This window comes from Aedes albopictus, chromosome 3, assembly GCF_035046485.1.
Source record: "Aedes albopictus strain Foshan chromosome 3, AalbF5, whole genome shotgun sequence".
Classification (NCBI taxonomy): Eukaryota; Metazoa; Arthropoda; class Insecta; order Diptera; family Culicidae; genus Aedes; species Aedes albopictus.
In genome coordinates, this window is record NC_085138.1 from 318,834,749 (window position 1) to 318,849,957 (window position 15,209).

General features: G+C 38.5%; 1 protein-coding gene and 1 long non-coding RNA gene across 4 annotated transcripts in view; both read right to left on the bottom strand.

The window, feature by feature from the left end:
• The window catches only part of LOC109623253 (cationic amino acid transporter 2), a 74,468-nt gene extending 62,095 nt beyond the window's left edge, over nt 1–12,373 (bottom strand). For 2 of the 3 annotated variants that reach the window (XM_062842660.1, XM_062842659.1), the window contains exon 1: nt 11,489–12,370. The gene's annotated coding sequence lies outside the window, so the exon portion shown is untranslated. Of the gene's footprint in view, nt 1–11,488 lie in introns of all 3 variants that reach the window. The other variant, XM_062842661.1, reaches the window with a different exon arrangement.
• The window catches only part of LOC134284183 (uncharacterized), a 531,430-nt gene that overhangs the window by 197,219 nt on the left and 319,002 nt on the right, over nt 1–15,209 (bottom strand). The gene's annotated exons all lie outside the window — the stretch shown is intronic.

The following is a 15,209-nucleotide window of genomic DNA, read 5'->3' on the forward strand; positions in this document are numbered from 1 at the left end:
TTTATGACTAGTCGTTTTAATCACTATTCATTTTTATTTCGTTTTTATCACACTCCGCAAGGACAAGTGACATTTCTCCCCATACCGAATCTGTTGTCAAACTCACTTTTGCAAAAAAGAAGGAATTTTACTTGGGATTTTTATTTTAATTTATGCAGCCATTGCATTGAAACCATTAAAATGCATGCAGTTTTTATAAAGACCAAGGTGTCTAATAAAATAAAGCTACAGATAACCCAGATGAACATAGGAAAATTTCACTGCACGAGACTACTATTATTGACATTGATTAAATCGCTTGCAAATTTACACTTATTTTAAACCAAATGTTGCATAATCATTTTTAATGCTTTAACATAATATGACAACGCCAATATTATGTATTTTGTGTCAACTTTTTGTTATTTGAGACTCAACAGCCCACCTAACCCTAAAGGTATCATTTCATAAATAACAAGGAGATAAGTCTTTAAAAATTTTAAGATTTTGTATGGGCAAAAGTCCTCAACAGATCAGAGGCAGAACTTTTCCAAATAAGTCACGCACGCTCAGTATAGTCGACTCATACTTTTTAGCAAATATCCATGTGGATGTGGTTTGACATGCAAAGTATGTGCAACTTATACCCGCCTTTTTTCTTCTTTTTTTTGTGGCTCTACGTCCGCACTGGGACTTGGTCGGCCTCGCTTCAACTTAGTTTTCTATGAGCACTTCCACAGTTATTAATTGAAGAGCTTTCTTTGCTTGCCATTGCATGAATTTGTATATTGTGAGGCAAGTACAATGATACTCTATGCCCAGGGAATCGAGAAAATTTCCCCGACCGGAACGGGAATCGAACCCGCCGTCTCCGGATTGGCGATCCAAAGCCTTAACCATTAGGCTTACTGGAGACCCTACTTATACCCGCCATTTCAGGCAAATTAGTACATGAAGAGTATATGCTACAAATGGTACGAGTCACAGGTGAATGGTGCTTCCTCAAATGTATGAGTCGCACTAATGGGAAGTATTTGTTTACCTCGATTACAAATATCTATGTGCCAGACATATGGAAGGAGGGGTCTCCAGTTAGCCTAGTTGTTAAGGCTATGGGTCGCCAATCCGGAGACGGCGGGCCAATCCCTGGGCATAGTGTATCACTGTACTTGCCTCACAATATACAAATTCATGCAATGGCAGGCAAAGAAAGCCCTTCAATTAATAACTGTGGGAGTGCTGAAAGAACACTAAGTTGAAACGAGGCAGGCCAAGTCCCAGTGCGGACGTAGAGCCATAAAGAAGAATAAGAAAAAAAGGAAGAAGACATACGGAAGGACTGTAAACTTTTATAATCTATGACTTTCGGCAGACTGTCGTGGGCTGGACACATGAAACGAACGCCAAACAAATTTAAACTTGTTGTAAAGACTTTTGCATTTGTGTCTCTCTAAATGGTGAGATTTATTATGAGGAAGGGAACTTTTTCTAGCGGAGTCTAGGTTCATCACATTTGCGTAATACCATATCATATGGGAAAAGTGGTAAACTACTAAAATCGAATTTATTTTCATTTTCCCTGATGAAAGATTTTTTAACCTCCAGAATCTTAATATATACAGCTAAGGCTAATTTATAACGAAAAAATATTTAAGGTTCATGAAAGTGCGATAATAATCCTGTTTCAACACACCGTGATAGTTACGATTTTTCAAAGATGCATTGACTGAACCTAACTCAACTCAGATATCATAGAAACACTACAGTTATTTCTTTTTGTAAAAACTAAATAATACCGATAAAAATCTTAAAAAATGTAGTCGAGGACCAGGATTCAAGAATCTTGACCTACGCGAAGTTGTAAAGGAGATAACTACGTTATAAATGTGTTGGAAATGCAAGGGATGTAATTATTCAATAAACCTAATTATTAAAAAAGATGATCATAATCTCAAATTCAGATAAATTTCTTGCGAGAAAGGCAACATGAATATTGAAGAGATGGATATTATTTTAGATAAAAATTCAACCTACAAGTCATACAGTAAGCAACAAACACATAATTTAAAAAAAGATTGCTTGAATTCCGGGATTAAATACAATCATAAATTATTGAGAAATGATATCTTTAAACGCACCAAAACTGGTACAAACCTCCAAGGGAATTATTTATTTGAATTCAATTTTTACTAACAGTTTTCAGTCTTATCCAAAATCCCATCTTTCATAATATGAGCACAAATTATTATGCTGAATAAGATTTGCAATAACCCCATAGATACACAAAATATTGCGATGATTTACAGAAGTGCAAAAAACCGATGGTACGGAGAGAATAGAGACCACCGGTGTGCAAAGGCGACCGATCATTATTTTACTCACATGGAAAAGAACGACCGGTGCGAAAATGGGTTGATAACGAAATTAAAAATCGTTAACGACGTGCTGTTGCGTGTGTAGTATTAAGCCCACGGGTGGGCTTGGTCTTACAAACCGTACGTAAACTTTTCGTTTTCGAGCCTTTCTTAGCAGCGACCGGCGCGGATCGCGTCTTTGTTCGCGGCTCTACTTAACGTTAAAACGCTTGATGGAGCCCATGCGTGGGCTTGGTCTTAGCCTGATTGGTAAGTAAGTATCCTTCCCGTTGTTGTCAGCAACACAGCGCACTTGATGCGAAACAGTTGCGACACTTGTGGACCAAGAAAATGGATATCTTCGATTGAATGGCTGTCTTGATTCCAACCGGATAGACAATATGTATGCTACTAGAGAAGGATTGAGCTCAACCACAGGGCACAGGTCGTATGACCTACGTATCTGAATCCGAACCCTTGGACGTCCTCTGAACTAGCTACGTAGCATATTGAGAGCGCCTAAATACGGGAAAAAAAATCAAATGTGAAAGTTATTCCAATGTAGTACCGTTTTTTAAGGCGCAAGGCAAGTACAGGAGAACTGACAGCAAGACTTCCTGTAGATAGTCTAGTTGGAATCTAAACAGGAATTAAGGTTGGCTTCACAAGATATATTGCTAATCTCCATATGAACACTCTGGCGAAATCTCTGGAGGAATTAAAAAAAATATAAAAAAGTTGTAGGTAGAATCACAGGAACGATTTGTATAAGAATCTTTTGAGAAACCTCTGGAGCAATCCTAGCAAGAAATTTTTAGAAGAATCACATTAGGCATTTCTGTAGGAATCCCGAGAGAATTTTTCCAATTATTTCTTGAGAAGTTTCACTTAGAATTTCTTCAGGAATGCCTTATGGGTTACCCTAGCAATTCCTGATAGAATTTTTCTAGAAATTCCTTCTGGGATTTTTTCCAGGAAGTCCACTAGAAGTTTCTCCATGAATTACTCCTGTGATTCGTCAGCGGTTTCTCCAATGATTTCTTCGTGAATTCATCCAGTCAAATTAACCCTACTTTGGCATTAGGATCATTTTTGACCCTAACCGTACACTACGTCAGCGAGCTGCTGCCAACGTGATGCAAAAGGAAGGTTAACTAAGTTAAGTTAACTGAAATGATTTGCGTTGTATTGTGAAGTTAATTGACAAATATGAAACATATTTAAAATACTCTATGAAAGTCTATGAACAAAATATTCTGATACAGACGATGGGACATCGAAGCATACATGAAATAACATAAAAAAAATAAAATGAGGCTTTGAATTAAAAAAAAAGTTTCCTATTATTTCCTGCCGCAGCATATAAACCCCAAATCCCCTATGGGTATCCACCACCACCCCAGCTAAGCACGTGACAGATGTCCATTGATCCGTGTCCGACTACAGTAAACCGCCCTCAGACATCCAAACAAACACTTGCTTTGCTGCCAGTCACACAGCCAGCCCAGCTCCGATATGCAACAAAACAAAACAAATTCAGAGCATTTTCATTTCGCGGCATCGAGTCGGCTCAGCAGCGTGTTTGAAAGTGATTAGAGCGCAACGCGGCTAAAACTGCGAGCGTTGATGGGACACCGGCCCACCCGCCCGGTCGGTTCAACGCTAAATTAGCTAACGCCCTTGGTGGTTGGGGTTGGATTTCGCGCGCGCGCGTTGCGCACGCGGTCCGCGTGCGTATATACTTTCATGAATTGATTTACCCGTCCGAACCGCACTGCTGAATGGTGGTTGAAAACAGTTTATAAAAATTTAATTGACTGGGATTCGAGCTGATTTAGTGGTTGTAAACGTTAATTCGTTTACAATGTGGCTACAAATGTAACATGACATGGAGTTGTGCGTTGGAGAAGGAACCTTTAGCTACCTATCGTAACTATTAGCTTGTAATCTGACATGTAAAAGTTTCAATTTGAATTATGTGCACGTGAGCAGCGCTTATCTTTCTCTTCTGTTTGTTTTGATTGATGCCACATATTTGAATACGCACTATCAAAAACACTTACTTGTAACACCATTGCACTGAGCAAATATTAATCAAGTATAGTGCATGAAATGCATGTTGCTCCGATTAATGATAAAGCTTTTACATTTCCGATCTATTGTGCATTAACGACACGAAAGCTAATCGATAAGTTATGTAGCACTTGTACTAAAAAATGGACCAAGAAAAAAATAAATGTCTGTTCAACTTGGCAATACAAGTTCCTTTCTCTGTAGCGGTAAGTGCTTCATGAGCTTCCAAAATCCTGGATCATTTCAGCTATATTTCCCGCAGAAGACTGAACTTCCACTGAATCAAAACCATTGCTCTTAAGCTGTCAGGTTCTAGTAGAGAAGGTAGAGCCAACACAGGTGAAAAAGAATGAAGTAAGTTCACGTTTTGATCAAACATATTATCTGCCGATGTTGTTCCAAAATAAGATTTTTTCTTCTCGCACGTAATACTCACACTGAAAGGTATGTATGTACATTCTACAAATATGTTATCATCTAACACAGACGGTTTGTGGTGACGGTGGTGCTGTAGAGCGGCAGCTGCAACAGGTAAGACAAACAACAATAGTGCGATGATAAGAGAATAACATCGTCCTCCCCGTCTACGATACGATTCGCCGGGCAGGCCACATACCAACCACACAGTTGCCTTTGGGGCTGTTCATAAACCACGTGGTCATTTTTTTGGGACTTCTCAACCCCCCCCCCCCCCCCGTGGTCATTAGTCCATACAAAAATTTTTTTTCGTCCATACAAAATGGTCATTGGCCGAAACCCCCCCCCCCCCCCCTCATGACCACGTGGTTTATGGACAGCCCCTTTATTTATCTCAAATCATTGCCTCCATTTGTTCATTAAAGTAGGTACTTCTACCGCAGGGGGTGGTGAAACATTGTTCGTGCGGTTCATCGTTATTTAGAATATTGCGACCAGAATATCCAAAATGACGGTCCAAAGTCTACAATGGCGGCTCAAAATTCAAGATGGCGGCTGTTTAATGGTGTTTTAGGCCCTAAAACCATGTAATATGAGTATTGAGTATAGAGTGATGCGGGCAAAAGTTCGCACCTAACAGACTTCACAAAATAACTATTAAACGAAAAGAAAACAATATCGTTCTTCTTCGTTAAACGATTCCTTGTCATGTTACCTTCAAAACGTAGTACTAGATTTTTTCGCGTTCCTTTTGTAGTTTTAGTAATACAAATTTTAATACAAGTACTCCAATGCGAACTTTTGCCCCATAGTGGGGGCACAAGTTCGCATTATGCGGGGCAAAAGTTCGCACCTTGTACATTGTAGTTTATTTGTGTGATGTTACGACCTGGTGTTCAGCTTTTGTATAGAATGTGTTTTATGAAGACTTCCACAATTATTATCTAAGAGCTGTCCTTTCTAGCGTTGCTGAAGTTGTCAAAATTCATTGTGGGGTAATCATAGAGAAACGTGTTGCATAAAATACATGAAAAAAAATCAAATATGCAGCAAAACTGTTGAACGGGACCGTAATCGAATCTTATCCCCGTCAGCATTGTGATAAATTATAACTGTGAATTTACAAACTAAGCTATGAAAGACCCCGGTAAAGTAGATGAACAAAAGACCTTCAGAAACATATGAAAAGACACGACGAGGATGACGAAGAGAATGTTTTAAAATGTTTTTTAAAGCCATTTTTCATATAATGTTTACCTTACAATCAATCTTCTTACAAAGCTAAGTTCAAACCCTCTGCCGCAACGATTTCAGGTTGCGTACTACACATATTATACATATATAGGGTAAAAGCTCCCTTAGTGGAGGTAGTACCAATAGTGGTGGTAGTGGCAATTTAGCACCATTTTGACCAAAAAGCTTGCAAATTACATTTTTAATAGATGCATCATACCTAAATACTAATATTAATTCAGTTTTGTGTTCAAGATTTGCTGAAAAACCTTTTAAAAACAATTATTTTCCTTAATTTTTTTGCTCCTTTGCACCTATAGTGGTGGTAGTGTTCCCATAGTGGTGGGTCCCATAAGAATTCAATGGGATGCGCCACTATAGGAACCAATGCTAAATTTTACCTCCATAATAGGAACCGTGTACCTATAGTTGGTGCAAGTGATTTATTATCTTAAACTGAAATAAACAATAGTTTTTGCATTTTTTCTAGAAAGTTTATGTGAAAAACTACCGATTAACGTTTTCAGCCTTTTTATTTTGTGGTTTTATCAATTTTATTCAATTATTTTACTACAAGGAGCTACTAATAGCACCACTATTGGTACATTTACCCTAGTAGTTTCTGTACGAAATCATCATTGCTTCAAAGATTCTGTAACTATATCTAGAAATCTAGTAACTATATCTAGAAATCTAGTTCGAACTTTTGCCCCACAGCTACTGCGAACTTTTGCCCCACTGTCGAGGTTTTAACAATGCCCCTTTCTACAAGAAGCACTAGTAGTTTATTGTTTATTCGAATGCACCTCGCGAACTATTATGGAATAACGATTCTCCGACATCAAGAGGTTATGAGATTCTGCTTCTTCCTGGTATTACAAATTCTTATTCCAAACGGCTCAAAAATTCTATCAAACTCCTAGAAACAAATTCTTTGCCATTATTCTGCCAAACCATAACGAAATCGTTCCAATTTTTATTGACGAGTAACTGACCTGATTATGTGTCGAACCCATACAGATTTGTTTGGGTTATTAATTCGTGCTCAGAAAAAGACCCACTGCGAACTTTTGCCCCGTGCGAACTTTCGCCCCGCATTAGAAGTCTGGACTCCAAAAATGACGACCAGAATATGACGGTCTAAAAACCAAGATGGCTGCTCCAGATTCAAGATGGCGGCTATTTAATGGAGTTTCAGGCTCTAAAACCATTCAATATGGGCATTGGGCATATCTGGTATGGGGAGAAGTCTGGAGTCCAAATATGGCAACCATAAAATCCAAAATGGTGGCTCAAAATTGAAGATTGTGGCTTTTTTAAGAGTTTAAGGCTCAAACATCAGAAGCCAGATAAACGATAAGGAGTTGCGATGGGGAGCTCGGTCGGGCCGCATTTTACGATGGGAAAAGTGAAAAAGTGATGCGATCGTGGGGCAGTCCTAAGTAACAATTCAGAACCACTAATAAGCATGCCATTTTAACAAGTGTTCTATAAAAGCGCCGACAGTTGAATAAAAGTTGAAAAAAGTGTCGAACAAACATTTCATACAGCGAAAACAGCACGTTTGATCATCATATTTTTGTAAATTGAACAACTAATCCAACAGAAGTTTAAATAAAGTTTTAAAGGAAGTAGCTTAAGCATTGTTTAAGAATACTGGTTTAATCGTTTTGTACAGCTACTGATTAGCAGAGTAATAATATCACTTAATTATCATTGTTCGCCATGTTCACATTTGTGAACAAGGTTGTTGCTTAGGAGTCAAATAAGAGCATCTGCGGCTGCATATTATTTGACAGCACACAAGAGCCTTGCAGCAGCTCTAAATCATAAAATCACACTTCAAAAAACATCACGACTCACCTTTCACACTACACTGACCAACAGCAGCAAAACTGCCGAGCTTGAAAATGGCAGCTGGCTCCTCGAAATTAGCCGCGTTAAGAAGTTTTCCCCCATGGTTCCTTCATCGTGACACTGTTTAAGCCTTTTAATCTCGACCGGCTTCAGGATCTACCATTTTCCAGAAGTTTCACAAGAGGAGATAACATATTTTTCCTCCGTACACGGAATCGAGGTTCCGAAAACATAGAACAAATAATTTTATTGGGTATGAGAAACGAAAATATTTTTGAAAATTCACCGAATTTGCAAAACAACACCGCACTGTAGCTAAGTGACCATATAACTACTACTAGGCTCCAGTAGCGCTGCTGACGATCAAAGATTACTGAAAACTTTATTTACATGAATAAACGTTGCGGACATGATTAATCAAACATTAATCAGCTTCAGTGTTGATGTAAACAATTAGTCGAATAACAAAACTTAAGCGATGTTTAAGCAACGCATGAACGGCAGCGTATTCGACTCAATATTTAAATTCTGTTTAAAATCTTCCAATTTATTTATTCCTGATTGGAGAAGAGCAGATGCAGACGGCAGTGAAGCAGTAGGTCCCGAGTTCGAGTCTTGTCATTGATGTGAGTTCTATCATAAAAATGTGATTGAAATGCGTTAATATAGGTAATGGCCATATATACCATTATAAATAGTTGTTTCAAATTATTCACGTATGAAAAATACGTAAAAAAATTGTTTTCATTCATAACATAGCTGTAGAAACGCTCAGAAACTTTTGAGCAGCATTTGTTTAACCAAGTATAAACATTGAAATGATTGCTATATTTTGATTGTATTGGAATAATTATCGTAGAAAGCTTGTTGAATTGTTTCTAAGATCTTTATTAGACGATTATACAAAAATACATTAGGGGTACTCACTAAACAGATGAAATTGCTGCGTAAGCCATGATTTTCTGCTTATTTGAAATGTTTCATGATTTTGCGAGTGAAATAATCAAAGATTGCCTTGGTGATCGCGACGTTTAATCAGTTTAATCAGTTTACGCTGTTAAGTGAATCCCCCTATTATACAACTTGGTTTAATAAACGAAAACTTGGCCCAATGTATGCAGAAAATTCAAGTTTTCTAATTTTGCCGCTAGGTGGCGCTAGGAGCGTTTAATAATCAAACCCTTTGGTATTATTGAAGGTGACTATATGCCAAACAACTTTGTCGAAGACCGCAAAGTGATTCAACGTCTGTAAAAAAGTTATATCCTAGGTAAGGTGAGGATAAACTGTATTGTTGTTTTTCCAATACATGTAAAGGAATAATATCATTAATGAAATTTCATTACTTTGCCTCACTTTGCCTAGGGTATAACTTTTTTTACAGCCGTCGGATCACTTCGCGGTCTTCGACAAAGTTCTTTGGCATATAATTACCTACAATAATACAAAAGGGTTTGTTTATAGAACGCTTACAGCGCCACCTAGCGGCAAAATTCAAAAACTTAAAATTTTTGCATACATATGGTCAAGTTTTCCCATATAAACTTCAAAGTGCCCCCTTAGGCTCAACCGAGTTTGTTCAAATTTTGAACGTAGCTTCTGGGAGTCCAAAACAACTGATTTAGGAGGTAAGACTTGGCATTTTTCGAATTTTTTGTTTTTCATATAAATGTGGGCCACCCTAGTGTATAGCATGTGGCAGCATAGGCTCCACTGTGTCATGTAGTTGGCGGAGGAAACACTTCAATATTGGACGAAATGCAACTTTTTTTAGTGCACTAATGCACTACTTCTCACGTGAATATGCCAAATTTGAATGAACTGCGTCGACTGTATCCTAATTATTCATCCTTGCGCGCGGATTAAAAGGGTGAGACGGCTTTTAGATTTTTATAACAAAAAAAATCTGGATAGTGGATAACTGACACTGAGGAAGATTATAAGTGATAGTCGAAATATGCGTATCTGTCAAAGGATAATTACAATAGGGGGGAATTAAAAGGTATGAAACTGATTACACTCATTCGAAGAGGATATTCTGCTTGGGGGGTCAAAAAGTCGGTACAAAGATATTTCAAGTGGCTGTTGGAATCTGATACTATACGATATTTGCAAGGAAATTTTTCAAAGTATGCTTTATCTAGCGGAAAAAACGTCTGAACAATTTCGACCCGAATATTTATTTGACCCCGGTTTACGGTACGAAAAAAAGTCTTGCTGAAGAGACGGCGTGTAACCCTTATCTTCTTCTTTATGGCTCAACGTTCCCACTGGAACTTGGTCTGCCTCTCTTCAACTTAAAGGGTGATCGGTCAAAATTTGGTCACACAATTTTTTTTCATAACTTTAGACTGCGTAAACCAAAACAGTTGATTTTTGGACCAGTAATGGTACATTATATGTAGCTTATAGCATAAAATTTTCATCAAAATCGGTTCAGAATTTGCGGAGATATTGTGAATCCTGAAATCCGCAATTTTAAAATTTTGTACAAAGAGGATTAAAAAATAAGAACACATTTCAACTCTTTTATTCATAGAGCCAGAAATACTGAACCAATTTCATTGAAAATTTTCCTGTATGTAAAGTATGCATATCAAAATGTTGTGTTAGAATTTCAATGAATTTGATCCTGCCGTTACAAAGTTATATTTGTTTAGATGGTCAAATTTTGTCAAAGAAAGCCCTTCAATTAATAACTGTGGAAGTGCTCTAAGAGCACTAAAGGGTGATACGGTCAAATTTTGGTCACACATTTTTTTCATAACTTTAGACTGCGTACACCAAAACAGCTGATTTTTGGATCAGTAATGGTACATTATATGTAACTAAGCTTGAACCATAAAATTTTCATCAAAATCGGTCTAGTATTTGCAGAGATATTGTTGAATCCTGAGATCTGCAATTTTAAAATTTTGTGCAAAGAGGATTCACAAATAAGAACACATGTTTACTGTTTTATTTATAGAGCCAGAAATACTTAACCGATTTCAATGAAGATTTTTCTGTATGTAAAGTATGCAAATCAAAATGTTGTGTAAAAATTTCATTCAATTTGATCCAGCCGTCACAAAGTTATATTTGCTTAAGTGGAACCCGGTCAGTTTTTTTCATATTCAAACTGCTACAACTTTGAGAGTATTCATACAAAATGGCTCAAAATTTTACTAAGAACATATTTTCATAATAGTATTATACTGTAAAATTTTGATAAAAATCGAAGCATGCATGTTCTATAATCAAATTTGTGCTTTACTGACCTTAAACTTCCGAAAATTTACTCCCTAAAAATATTTTCGTGTTGAATTCACCCCCTGGTTGAGAACCACTGCACCACCTAATACATTCTCGTAATAAGAAACGAACGAAAAAAAAATAAAGATAGGACCCGCATTGTGGAGGAGTAATGATTACAATCGTCGTCAGACTCGGTCGGATAGAGAAGGTGACACACTCAAGTGGTTCCGAATGCGAAGCCTTCCACGCATGGGGCGATTGCCACCGTCGTCGTCGTCGTCCATGATGATGGCTGCCCCTCATTCGGGGGTCAGGTGACTCCGATTTGTCACACTTACCTTTAAGGTTTTATGGGCATCTGCACCAATCCTATTTGAGGGGCAAAGTTGAGGCTGCACGAGTGACCAAATGATTTATACTGGAGCTGCCTTGGTGTTCAGAAATTCACTGACGTAACCGAAAAACGATTTCTCTTATCACACTGCTCCTGGACGATTGCTGTATAGTACAATCAATCGACTCTGACAATAGCTATCAACTCAATTTCCTTCGAACAATATCGATGGGTCACTTGTCTTCTTCTGAGCTAAGCTTTTCTCGGAAATAAATTTCGATTCTTCACAGGATAGAATTTCCTGGCTAAAATCACTTGAATTTCACTCGTTACGCACAGTATGGATAGCTCTTCTCTTTCGGTTACATCTACCAAACACTGTAATCATCTTCACGGGCGAAAACGATTCAGTTCGTAATCGAGTCAGGCACCCACTTAAAACTCAACTTTTCACCCCGCGTCGAACTGGAACCGTAACCGTCGTCAACACCTTCACCCTCTAGAGTCACCGCCGTCGAGAGAGTAATTAAAAAGCACGACCGAACCGCTCGGGAGTCTAAGCGCAATTAAAATCTGAACCGATTCGCGAAACAATGCAGTGCACCGCAGTATAATAGCCACTAAGCGCCATCTACTACCTACCTATCATCAACGACGGCCCGCGCACACACAGTAACCGCCATATGACCGGCCGAGCTGGAGAGCCCTTGGGCCATACCACTAGCTAGGATGATGTGCTCTAATCTCACTGAACAGAGTGGAGCGCGCAACTCAACTCTCCAGGGCAGATGCGCTCACACCTACCAACCAGCCAATTCGCGGGCAAAGTGGTTGAGCATCAGCCAGGGAAAATAATCAGCTGTGGATGCAGCTCTGTTGCGGTATGTGGCTTATCAACGCGCCGCGAGCAGCTCTCTCTGATGGGCAATCGATGATGGGCAGTTGGGTACAAACACTTTTGAGCAAATATTAGCAGGAGAAGTATGAATTGCCCGTAGAAAATGCTTTCAAACTGTTACACCTTTTTAAACGTTTTTTTTTCAAAAATGTTTCAAGAACCACTTTAGGTTGGTAGGTATGTTAAATTATTAGGCATCATTGTACTTCATCCAAACTGCTTTGGAGTGTTGATTCTGAGTTGATCCTTCCTTGCTTATGTTCTCTGCATCAAACATGTTTGTGCTGATTCCACCTTTCAATCAGTTCGTATAAATCCGTCAGGATGTCAAAATCTGTGCAAATTGCTTATATCATAGAATTTTCGTTCATTTTTTTTAATATCATAGCTAGACATGCAAGAAAATGGCGCAGGTCACGTCCTTACGATCATCGGGAAAGTGAAGGAATGTTAGCTCGAAAATACTATACAACCCTGGGGCAGCACAACTGTTGCATCAATTATTCTGCAACAAATGGGAAACCACGACATTTCCGACCAACTGGATGCAAGGCATCTTAGTGAAGGTAACTTGTACCGACTCAGTGTATATCGTTTTCAAAGTCCTCTCCTAACCCGAAAACAGGAGAAGATTGACACAACTTTCCGACGTCAGTAAGTAGGATTCCGTGCCAGACGATCCAGTATCGACCATATTGTCACGCTCCGTATCATCCTGGAGCAAATCAATGCATTCCAAGAGTCTCTATGTAAAAAAAGACACGGACACCGTCTTCAGCCAGCGGCTGTACAGACTGAACGAAACTTAACACTAGACAACGGACACACAGAGCATGCACCAGTGGATACGGAGAAGAAACGTTTCTCACGAAAAGTTTCATCGTCCGGAGCAGGAATCGAATTCTCACCCCATAGCATGGTGCGATATGAGGTTGGTGACTCTAACCGCACGGCCACGAGGCTCCACGTAGTACTGGTACCTGGTGTTCATTGATTTCGAAAAAGCTTTCGACCGTCTCATTCACGAGAACATGTGGGAAGCCCTCAGGCGCAAGGGTGTCCCTGAGGAAATCATCGGCCCCATTGAAGCACAGTTCAGGGCATTTTCGTGCAGAGTACTGCACAACGGTGTCTTGTCCGATCCCATCCGGTCGTTGCTGAAGTGAAGGAAGGTAGTTGCGATTGTTCGTGAACCAAAATGTGGGTTGCTGTGGCAGCCCATTACCATGGAGCACCTAAATGACATCGAAATGGCTGATGACGTTTCTCTCCTAGCTCAATGGCGCTCTGATATGCAGAACAGGCTTGATGATCTTCCCAATTGCTCCTCGACGTCAGGTCTTACCATCAACGTCAACAAGTCCAAATAATTTGATGTTAATACGGTTAACCCTTCCAGCTTTACGGTAGCTGGGGAAAGCAGTAGAGAATGTTGAAAGCTTTCAATATCTTGGTAACCAAAAGGCAGCCGATGGCGGCACCAAAATGGACATACAGGGGTGGCAAATATGTTTGGGATAGGCAACTTTTTTTTTCTCTCACAAAAAAATTCAACATAACTTTTCATAGAGTGCATCAAAAATTCTCAAATTTGGACTGATTATCAACCAATTATACAGGGGATGGCCAAAATGTTTGGGATAGGCAACTTTTTTTCTCCCACAAAAAAATTCAACATGCTGTAACTTTTCATAGAGTACATCGAAAAATCTCAAATTTTGACTGTTTATCAACCTATTATATGTGCATCATTGGTACAAATTTGGGCTCGATTGATTAATATTTCGCAAAGTAAGAACCGTTCGGGTGAAACACTATTCTTTAGACAACTAATTTTTGAATTGTCATATCTCGGAAACCAGTGTACCGAAGTGAACGATTTTTTTAACGTTTATCAAAAATATAATTATACTTAATACGACGTTATAAAATGTAATATTTCCTCACGGCGAATGAAGTTATACCGGGTTGAAATGTTTACCCATATAGAGAAAAACAAGTCAAATTTACAATAACACACAAAAATTATCAAATGTGTTCTTCCTTCAATCTAAATAGGCTCTAATATATCTGACTAGAGATAATTTGAGAACAGAAGTGGAAAATCTTTGGATATCAACACTATTTTTTTTAACATTGATGTAAAAAAATTACATTTTTTCGAGAAAAATCCAAAAAGTGTCAATGCATGATAACTTTTTTCAACGTTTAAAAAGTACCTATGTTTTAATAGTTTGTAAAGCATTTACATATTGTTAGTGTACGTTCAAAATTTCATTCAATTCGGTTCACTGGTTTCCAAGATATGACAGGTCAAAAATGAGTTGTCTGAAAAATAGTGTTTTACCCGAACGGTTCTAACTTTGCGAAAGATTAATCAATCGAGCCCAAATTTGTACCAATGATGCACATATAATAGGTTGACAAACAGTCAAAATTTGAGATTTTTTGATGCGCTCTATGAAAAGTTATAGCATGTTGAACTTTTTTGTGAGAGAAAAAAAAGTTGCCTATCCCAAACATTTTGGCCATCCCCTGTATGTGCATCATTTGTACAAATTCGATTGGTTGATCTTTCGCGAAGCTTGAACCGTTCTCATAAAACACTATTTTTAGGCAACTAATTTAAGAACTGTCATATCTCGCAGACCAGTGGACCGTCTTCTTCTTCTTCTTCTTTTTGGCTCGACGTCCCCACTGGGACTTGCCCTGCCTCGCTTCAACTTAGTGTTATTTGAGCACTTCCACAGTTATTAATTGAAGGGCTTTCTTTGCCTGCCATTGCATGAATTTGTATATTCTTCATTACACCAACGAAAATTACCTC